The sequence below is a fragment of the Motacilla alba genome, chromosome 1, assembly GCF_015832195.1.
Source record: "Motacilla alba alba isolate MOTALB_02 chromosome 1, Motacilla_alba_V1.0_pri, whole genome shotgun sequence".
Lineage (NCBI taxonomy): Eukaryota > Metazoa > Chordata > Aves > Passeriformes > Motacillidae > Motacilla > Motacilla alba.
The window spans coordinates 18,670,591-18,680,530 of NC_052016.1; positions in this window are offsets into that span (position 1 = coordinate 18,670,591).

Genomic DNA, 9,940 nt, shown 5'->3' on the forward strand with positions numbered 1-9,940 from the left:
ACCATGAACAATACTGAACAGAAGAATTCTAATACTGTCTCTGAATGATGGTATTTCCTAATACATATTTTGACAGTTTACCTGCTGAAAAAAATGTTTACAGCAAACAAGTATTTATCCACTTATATCGGCTTCAATAAGAACTGCTATAGATTCGGAGTTTTTAAATTGGAATTTACTGATGGCAATTTTTTAAATTTGATCCAGAAAATACTAAAATGTTGTAGTAGACTGAAAAAAAAATTTTCCCTTCTGGGTTCATGTTCTTTTTATGTTCTTTCCTATCATTACATGACATCTGAGCAGCAATAACTCCTACTGACATGTCATAATAATTGAAATGTTCTGTTAGTCATGCTCTCTCTCCAAAACCAACACAAACAGTTGAATATTATCTTCAGATCTGAAGACAAGAAGATTTATTATATTATTTGGAAATAAGCCTCCTGTGTGCGCTGTAATGAAAACACTGCCACTGGCACATACTCAGCTCCGTTGTATAGGTTCACCAAAGTCCTTCTATTTGCCATCTTGCTTTGATGATTTCAAAGAAAATCTAAAATACAGACTAAAGGAGTGCTTTAAAACGTGTTTCTTTCCTGCAGTAAAAGCAGACCATTCCCATACTCACATTTTATCTTCCCTGAATTATCTCATACAATTGGCTGGAAGTCAGCCCAGTGAGACTTATTCCTGTAACTCACTGGGTTACAAATGTTTGAGAGGTATCTTTTAGCTTATTTAACCACACAGGTTTTTCCATTGCTGAGCTCACCGTTTTGACAGTGTGCTGGCAGAAATTAGAAAGCAATAGATCATGAGGGTAGGGGGGAAAAAAAAACAAAGTGGAGAAGGGATGTTTCAGAACAGCTTCTCAAGTAGCCAGACAGAAAGTTTAAGTGCTGAAGAGACTGATGCGCAGAAAGCCTGACTCAACAGGTAAGATGAAATACTGCTCCAACCACAGAAAGAATTTCCCAAATCCCAGAAGGTTTGCAGACCATTCAGCAGCTGTGGCAGACTCAGAACTAGCTGGCTTTGACACAAGTAACAGAAGCTACAGCAGCCAGGGACTCCATTGAGCATTCTACAAACTGTATCTGAGAATTGGGCTCTGCCAAAACTCTTTCCTGCTTTTGTCGCTATTATTTTCAAGCTTGTCTGTTCTCTATGAATTCAGCCACGTAGTGAAACCATAGTTTCAGCAGCACTTAGACAGGAGTTTCAGCTTCTTTCATTTTTAATTACTCAAAAAAATTAGGTGAGACAAGATCCAAATTAAGCAGATTGATGCAGGCTCAAGACCATTTCTTGAGAAAAAGATTTTGTAACCCTACATGCTTCTGAATAAGCACACATCCATAAATCTTCAAAACACTCAGGATGGAATACTTCACAATGTAAGCATACAAAGTAGGTAATTACTGGCTTGCTCACTCTTCGTGCCATTCTGCAATTTTCATTTCACTTTGCCAAAATGCCTAGCAGGAATATATGGAATAGGAATGAGAAAGAAAACAAACTTGAAGTGCCACCCTCAACAAGTTAGTAAGACATCAAGGGTAGTTTCCATGTTATTTTCTGGAATGACTGCAGCGTCAAAGCATATTGAAAGAAATTTATGAAGAGCTGTGGAATAGGCACATAATAGACACTCAAATCCCTAAACTTTGGAGTGTGCAAACATATAATTAGGAGAATGCTGCATAATAAACACCAAGAAAGCCAGAATAATTACAAGGGTAATAACAAAATGAATACTAAAGCAGGGAACCCAAAGCTATCTGCACACTGAAAAATACTATGAATTCAAAACAGTCTGTGTATGACTGCATACCTGAAAATATATTTATTACCAAAATGTGCAGAGAGGGAGAAAGGATGTGACAAAAACAACATCCTTGTTACAAAATTCTCCAACTGGGATGAAATTAACATATAGGCACCATGTGATAAACTGTTTCACAAAAGACACTAAAAAATAAAAATAAAATGGAAAATAAAAGAAAATAGAGAAGGATCACCTGTAATCATTTGTTTAAAATAAGTTTAGCTCTGCTCACAGCCAAGACTGAACCAAAATACTTTAATATCAACTTAATGCAATAAGAGGATAAGGTTTATTTTGCCAATGGAGATTCACTGAAGGTCTTCCTGTGACTCACCTGATCACAGGTATCCAGACCATGGACAGTAACAGCCTGCATCAAGAATGGTCACAACACCCTTTTCTGTAACCAGTATCAATCCACCTGCTTCACATTCCTCTCTACTAATATCTTAAGTTCATCTTTATTGTACCTAAAACAATTACAGCTATAAAAGTGTCTTATTTTCCCAAACATGGAGAGCTCTTATTCCCTTTGCCTGGTAAATAAAGGCCTCATTCTCACAAGGACTTAAATCTAATTTCACAAGGAATTTTCTACATCAGTAGCAAAATTCACATCAGTTGGGATCTGTCCTGTAGAAGTATCCAGGTAGCTTTATTTAGTGCTGCGCTTGTCACAGGGAACAAAACTTTAACCATGTGAGTGTTTAAAACTTTAAACACATGAGTTTACCAGGTGGCTTTTCACAGGGCAGTAATTTATAGAACAGAAATCCTTTCATTTCATCCAGCATCCCTGTTGCAACCTAACATCCAGCCTCTGGATGCCTGTGAGCGCAGGGAGCCACTGCAAATTCCCCTCTCTACAAGGGGATGGCATCAGCAATACCACCAAGAAGGAAGAAAATAAGGTAAAAGAGAAGGACAAGATGCAAAGGCTACAGCTTCATTAAATATGGGATCATTTTTCAGCAGTAAATTGTTCCACCCACGATTGCCCCAACTCATCTGGGAGGGTGCTCATCACCCTGCTGACATGATAGCAATCTTTCAGTCCCTCCTTGGCTAAAAATGAAAGGAGAGCTGATCACTGCTATTTGTTACCCCACCACTGCTATTTGTGACCTCACAGAAAATATGTATTTTAATGCCTTTCACCTTCATCCTGACAGTCCACTTCCACCTGGCTTATCAGATAACAAGACCTTATGGTTCTTCTTCTACCATGGATACGGTTGAAGAAAAATCAAAGCAGAATAAACCAAAGAAACTTGACCAGCTCAGTCTCCTAATAAGAGAAAATTCCCCCCTTGTTCAGTTTCAATCTCCTGCAGAGTGCAGCAGTCCTCAATGTGAATTTTCAAACACACAAACAGCAAGACAGGTGCTGGTCACTTTTGCCATGTCTCAGGTGAAAGCATAAGTGGAAACTGCCTCAGGTTACACAAGGGGAGGTTCAGATTAGATACTTAAAAAAATTAACTGCAAGAATGGTCTAGCATTGGAATAATTACCCAGGAAGATGGTGGAGTCGCTGTCTCTGGAAGTGCTCAAGAGGCATCTGGATGTGGCACTTGGGGATACCACTCAGGGGTTTATTGTATGCTGGGATGATGGTCAGACTAGATGATCTTGAAGGTCTCTGGATTCTCCTAAATATTTACCAGTCTATTGTTTAAAGCTAGATGATAAATTAAAAGTTAGAATTCTATATTTTTGACAATACATCATTTCTATAAAATGAAAAGTCAGGACAGAAAATAAAACTCTATACTCAACAATATTGATCAGTATAAATGATGCATGACTCATTTTTAATTACTTCTATAACCCAATATTCTCATCTTCCTAGTGGAAATAAATTAATTATAACATGAGGAGCCATTGTACAAAGGTTAAAAACAGGCATGCATGCATTCATCTGCAGCAAACTAAAAAAGTTTAGGTTAATGAAATGTCTGAGTAAAGGAGTCTTATTAATTAGCAAGTTCACAGCATTCTTCACAGCTGTATTTCAGAGATGCCAAACTGTAATATATTAACGCTGTAGGCAAAATCCACATCTCCATCTTGAAAATAATTTCAAGTTTCTTTTATTCAATGTTGGATCTTTCTTCTAGTGATTTGTATGCCTGAAAGCACTATCTCTTCTTCAAAGTCTTGCATGAGAGAGAAACCAAGTGCAATGTCTATGTCTCTGTAGATAATGGGATAAAACTACTGCCAGAGCTCTAGTTATATTTATTTTTTAGAATGGATTGTATTTTCAAAGTTTCATTAACATTATACCTCATTTCCCCTTCATTGGCTTTAGATTTGATGTTAATATTATCACCCTGTTTTTTTATATTGGTGGGGGTAGGTTGGGAGGGGGCTCATCCAAGCTCATTGCCATCAGGAGGAATTTTTCCATTGACTCTGCTGAATACTTCAAGATCTAATGAACAAAAAAGAAGAACAGTATCTTGCCACTTAATAAATGTTGATCAGAGAAGGCATTGAATGAGAAGTATTGGCACTAGCTATGACCCTGCCTCAGTCCTTTAACAGAAACCCAAAAGACATTCAGGGAAAGATACTTTAATGCTTCATATTTTTCTCTTTTCAACCTTTGTGCTTTGTAGAGTTTCAATAATGTTTATTGAGATTGTTTTTGTGCAACAGGCATTTCTATTTTTTAAACACCAAGATTGCTCTGTCACTGAGCATCACCTTTAAGAGCCAAGCAGTAAAGTAGGGTTTGTGGTCTTGTGAGGTTTTTTGTTGGGAAGAAGAGTTTCTGCTGGAGGGAGGTGCAGGAATGGATGAGTTGCCAGACTCACAGGCAGTTCCAGTGATAGGGACTTCATGTTCTGTGCTTTAGTGGGCAGAGGAAGAAGGAGCTCACTGCTGAGCCAAGCTTGGGTGGCATGGCTCCCAGAAAAAAGTGTACCAGTGTGGAGAGCTGCACTTTTTCAGCTGACAGACAGCTCAGGATCCAGCTCTGACTTTAACACCCACTCATCTGAACTAGAATGAACCCCATCTGGCTCAGCCTGGGATGGAACTATGTCTATCAACAAAGTCCCCCCAGTTTTTAGCAATTCAAAGTTCTTTTCCCAGGTAAAACTGCATCCAGGAATCTCCCTCTTTTACACTGGACAGGTTCCAGACTTTGTTTTTGTCATTATTTTTACTGTTTCCTTCTGGAAGACTTCCTTTGTTTTCCTTTATTTCTCTCACTTTACACAGCTGGTCAGGTTGACGATTTGTGTTATTTTTCCGCTCTGTTCTTTAGGACTTGTCACCCCTGTCCTTCTGGTAGTAAAAATGTCCTCAAAGCTGCCAGCTTCCTATCTATCCAAATAAAAGTGACAGACACAGTTCAGCTGAAGCAATTGAAACACAAGGTCTTTGACACCAACCAGAGTACACTGAAGTAGATGGAGCAGTAATAACTTCTGCAGGAAAGGCAGATGGATTTACCTGGATATAAATCAGCAAAAGCCCTACCCTTGATAGAGCTCAGCACTTCACCGTTATTTATTATATTATATATTTACTATATTTATTTTTTAAATGGTTCTAGTTAAAGATTTTTTTAAAAGTAATCTTTCCACAATAAGGACACATGATTTCAAAGTGGGCAATTTTGCTGACCAGGACTGATTTCTCCTCTCTTTGTCCAGAAAGAAAGGAATATAAAAATGAGTCCTAAAAAAAAAAAAAAAAAAAAGCAAAATCCAGCTATTGACAATTAAAGGATGGCCTAGGAATCCTAATGACAAGCCAACAATAATGTCTATGAGGGGAGAAACTTTTGTTGTGTTGTACTGGGTTTGTGTAACCAGGCATGACCTTACAGGAAGCCCACACTGGAGCAGGCTCCTGACGGGACCAGTGGCCCTGTAGAGAGAGGAGCCCATGCTGCAGCAGGACTTGTGACCCTGTGGAGGACCCTCTCTGGAGCTGTTTGTGAAGAACTGTAGCCCTTGGGAGGACTTCAGTTAGAGGAGTGATGTAGGACTGCCTCCCATGGGAGAGACCCCAGGTGGAATCAGGGGAAGGGTGTGAGGAGGGAGCAGCAGAGACAGCCTGTGATGAACTGACAGAGCCCCTGCTCGCCTTCCCCCTGTGCCGCTGCGGGGAAGGAGGCAGAGAATCCAGGAGTGAAGCTCAGCCTGGGAAGAGAGATGGGGGGAAGGGTTTTAAGATTTTGTCTCTTCTCTCATTACCCTGCTCTGATTTGACTGGTAATAAATTAATCTGATTTCCCCAGGGTGAGTCTGTTTTACATGGGACAGTGACTGCCGAGTGATGTCTCCCTGCCCTTATCATGACCCACAAGCCTTTTGTGGTATTCTCTCCCCTGTGTCCAGCTAAGGAGGGCAGGGACCGAGCAGCTTTGGGGGGCACCTGGCACCCGGCACCCAGCTGGGGTCAGCCCACCACACATATACCAACAGAGACAAGGATACAAGGCTGCTACCTCCAACCAGGCTCAGAAGGAAACATCACAACAAACAGATAGAGTCATACTGTTCCTGGAGAATTTCCAATTTATATGTGTCTCTTCAATAATGTGGACCTACCAGGAACCCATGTGTTTTGCTAGTCAAAACATTGGGAAATATCCAAAATTCAGCTATCTGGAAGTACGGTAATATGCTTATGTTTGTTTCTTAACTGGAACAATGGCATAATATGCATATCATACACAAACTAAATATTTTATGATGTTTTTAAGTACTAAAGTAATCTTTAATATCTGAGCAAAAAGCACTTAAGCTCTTGAGACTACAATTAGGTAGACTTCTGTTAAAGTGCTTAATTTTTATCTTAACCAATCACTTAAATCACTGGAGTTTAACTTCTTTGCTGAATCAAGATCCAAAAACTTCATTAACTGAAGTTGAGTCTTCACTCAGCCCAGTGTCTAGATGCAAATTCCTAGTCTAGATATTTGGCCTGGCCTGGCCTGGCTTTCCATTCAGAGTTCTGCTCCATAGCCCAGCCCTACCAGGAACCAATTTATTCAGAGACACAGCAAAAAGTTACTCCTCCCTCTCAGGAACATGAAATTAAAAGAATAATAAATAAAACCAAAACAAAAAACCAAAGCAAACAATCAAAAAACCCCAACAAAACAACAAAATGGAAAAACATCTTCATAATCTCTTTATCAGTTCAAAAATGATGTTCATTCAGATTCTGGCACTTTTTCCACTGCAGTGACAAATTCCCTGGAATTGTTACAGCTAGAGCCTACTGACAGCAATGAGTTCTGTAGGAAACCAGTGTAGTCTGCCAATTGTTTATGACATAAATTACACTATTTGAAACAGTCTTCATGAACTACATATTGTATTTGAATAAATACTGAGACAGATTGATATGATTAAGACTACATTAATAAAGCATCATTCATTTAATTTTCTAATTCTTTGTTCACTCTTAATCTAAAGATTGACTTAGTTGTCTGCAATATTTAAGCAAGCATCTTTTGTCCCTAATACACAAAGTATTCAAAGTTCATTTCTCTTTAACTAAAAATAAAACCAAAAAGGAGGATGGTTTCATTTCCCTTTGTTGGCTCATCTTGCAATCATTTCTAACTCTATTGTCAGAACATAAGAGGAAAAAAATATTTCTACAAAGCCAGGCCTATGTCCTTTGTAGATAGCACAAAAGAGAATAATTCTTGTTGTGATCAAGTTTTGTGCATGTTCCAGTTTCCTTAACAAACTTAACCCCACAGTGGCATGCATAACTCTTGTGAAAGGAATAATTTCAGATGTTTTCTCTATGTTGTTGGTTTATAGTTTATGGGAAAAGGCTGCCCTCTTCTGACAACTTTTCAATTTCCACAAAAGTCTTCACACAGTTTTGTATTCTCCATTTATAGTTTCTCCTTCGTTTCTCTGTACATTGTATCAGTAGGGCCATTATCCCTACTCCTTATGCTCATATTCAGAATGACATAACATAGAAATGAGAGGGTTAAATACACCAAACAATTAATGTGTAATCTGCATGTATTTGATAAAAAATCACCATACTTCATACTCAGTCAAGCAGGAAGCAGGTAAGTATCTGGTATTTTGAGCTGTGGTAAAAATATTAACTGCCACACTCACACTTTTTAAACAGGTGTCATCTTCCCATTTTTCAGACACAGCCATTGTAGGGATCTCTTTATCCACAGCACCTTGGCAGTATCTGTGTAAGCCTTTTAGTCTGAATCTTGACTTACCCCATCCAACTTCACATTGCAGACTGGTCTCAGAACAGGCAGAGTGGGCTGCTTTCAAATGAAATTAAATAGGAAGAAGCTTTGCAGGAGCACACCTAATGCACTTTGACCAGTGCTGGGGAGTTAGCTCTTCCATTCCTACATTACACAGAAGGATGCAAGGGCTGAAATAAAACTGGATTTTGATGGCATACTACAGAGCCTCCTTGGTAGGTGCAGCAAATACAGAGCCCTGTGGTAGCAGCCATACAAGCTGCTTCTTACCTTGTAAGAATGGACAGACACTTCACTTGAAATTGACAACTGAACACAGAATTTTAGGAATTACACATTGACCATGCAGTATTAAAATTATATTAACAGCCCTTGAAGTAGGGCCTGTCACCCAGGAGTCTCTCTTCCACTGAGAACTCCAATTTCTGGGCTATCCTGTACTTTCTCTGTCCCAATAGCTCAAAACAAACCTTGGAAACTTCAAAGTGGAAAAAGAAGCTGAGTGCTGCCAGTGGCAGCTGTCCAAAGCACAGGGTGACTGTGGACTTACCCTATTTTAGTGGCTGTTTAGGACTCCATGTCTGAATCCTTCACTCCTGACTCATGTCAGCTGTGCTGCATTGACCCATCAGTTTCCATCCAGACATTAATGCCTCATGTGATTATTAATTATCCTGAAATACTCCTTCAGAAGTAACCTATAACTCTATTTGCAAAACTTGCATGAGAAGAGTAGACGTTTTTACAGTGCTTTCTTCGTCTTAAAAAGATACCCAACCTCCTTTCAGCATCCCTTTATTAAATTGCTTTCCACTTAGCTGCATGTAAACCCAGCCCTTAATTCCACCATCATATATCTGCACTTCACCTTATACAAATAAGTAATTCCAATGTGTAATCAATCCTTATCTGAGGAAGAGATCATAAACCACAGCCTTAACTCTATACAGCATCACTGAAATCAATACAGCCATCCCAAATTAAACTAGCAAATGGTCTTGTCCTGCATATCTTTGATCTAGAGCATTTCAGCCTAGCATGAATTAAGATGATGATGCAGCAAACATCTCCTGTCTTATACTCATTGCCTTTCATCCAAGTAACATCCTGCTTGCTCCAGTGACTCCTAGCACTTAATGAGTTTCTTGACTCATCCTTCCTGTCATGCCATTCCAAACAGTATAGTTAAAAGAAAAAAATGAATTTATCAAATACTAAACAGGTCCTATACACACACAGGAAAAACAAGTTTGTAGGAGGTTTTTTAAAACTGACCACTTAACAATTTAATCTCCCTGTGACTACACACTAAATATACATACTGCATTAAATTTCCAAAGCTTGCTGCATCTGATGAAACCAACTTAGAGCTCATTACTGCAAGTACACACTAATGAGATCCCTTTGGTATCACTACAATACAGTGGTTAATTACAGAGCCTACATTTACTCATGGGATATATCTTCCTTCCCATGTATAGAGATTCTCCCTCACTGTTCAACAAACTAGATACAAGCACTTTTTTTTAAAACAAAAAGTTAACAAATTTATCATCACAAATTGCTAAGTGTTTCCATTTTCCAGGTGGGAAAATCAAAGCACAATGGCATCACCAGTCAACCCAACAGGGCTTATTGCCAAATACTGAACCAGGAGAAAAGTGGAGCATTTAGGGCAGTTGTATAAGGCAAACATTTAATTCCAAATCAAACTGGTTTGAAATTACCTAATTCACCACTTAAGATATTCTTAAAGGAAGCTGACTTGGTGTTTTCAGCCCTTTCTGAATTTCCCCAATGACACCTTTTTGCATTAAAATGAACAATGTTAGTGGGTATTTTGCACTCTGAACACAAATACACAAATGAACTGCAATGAATCC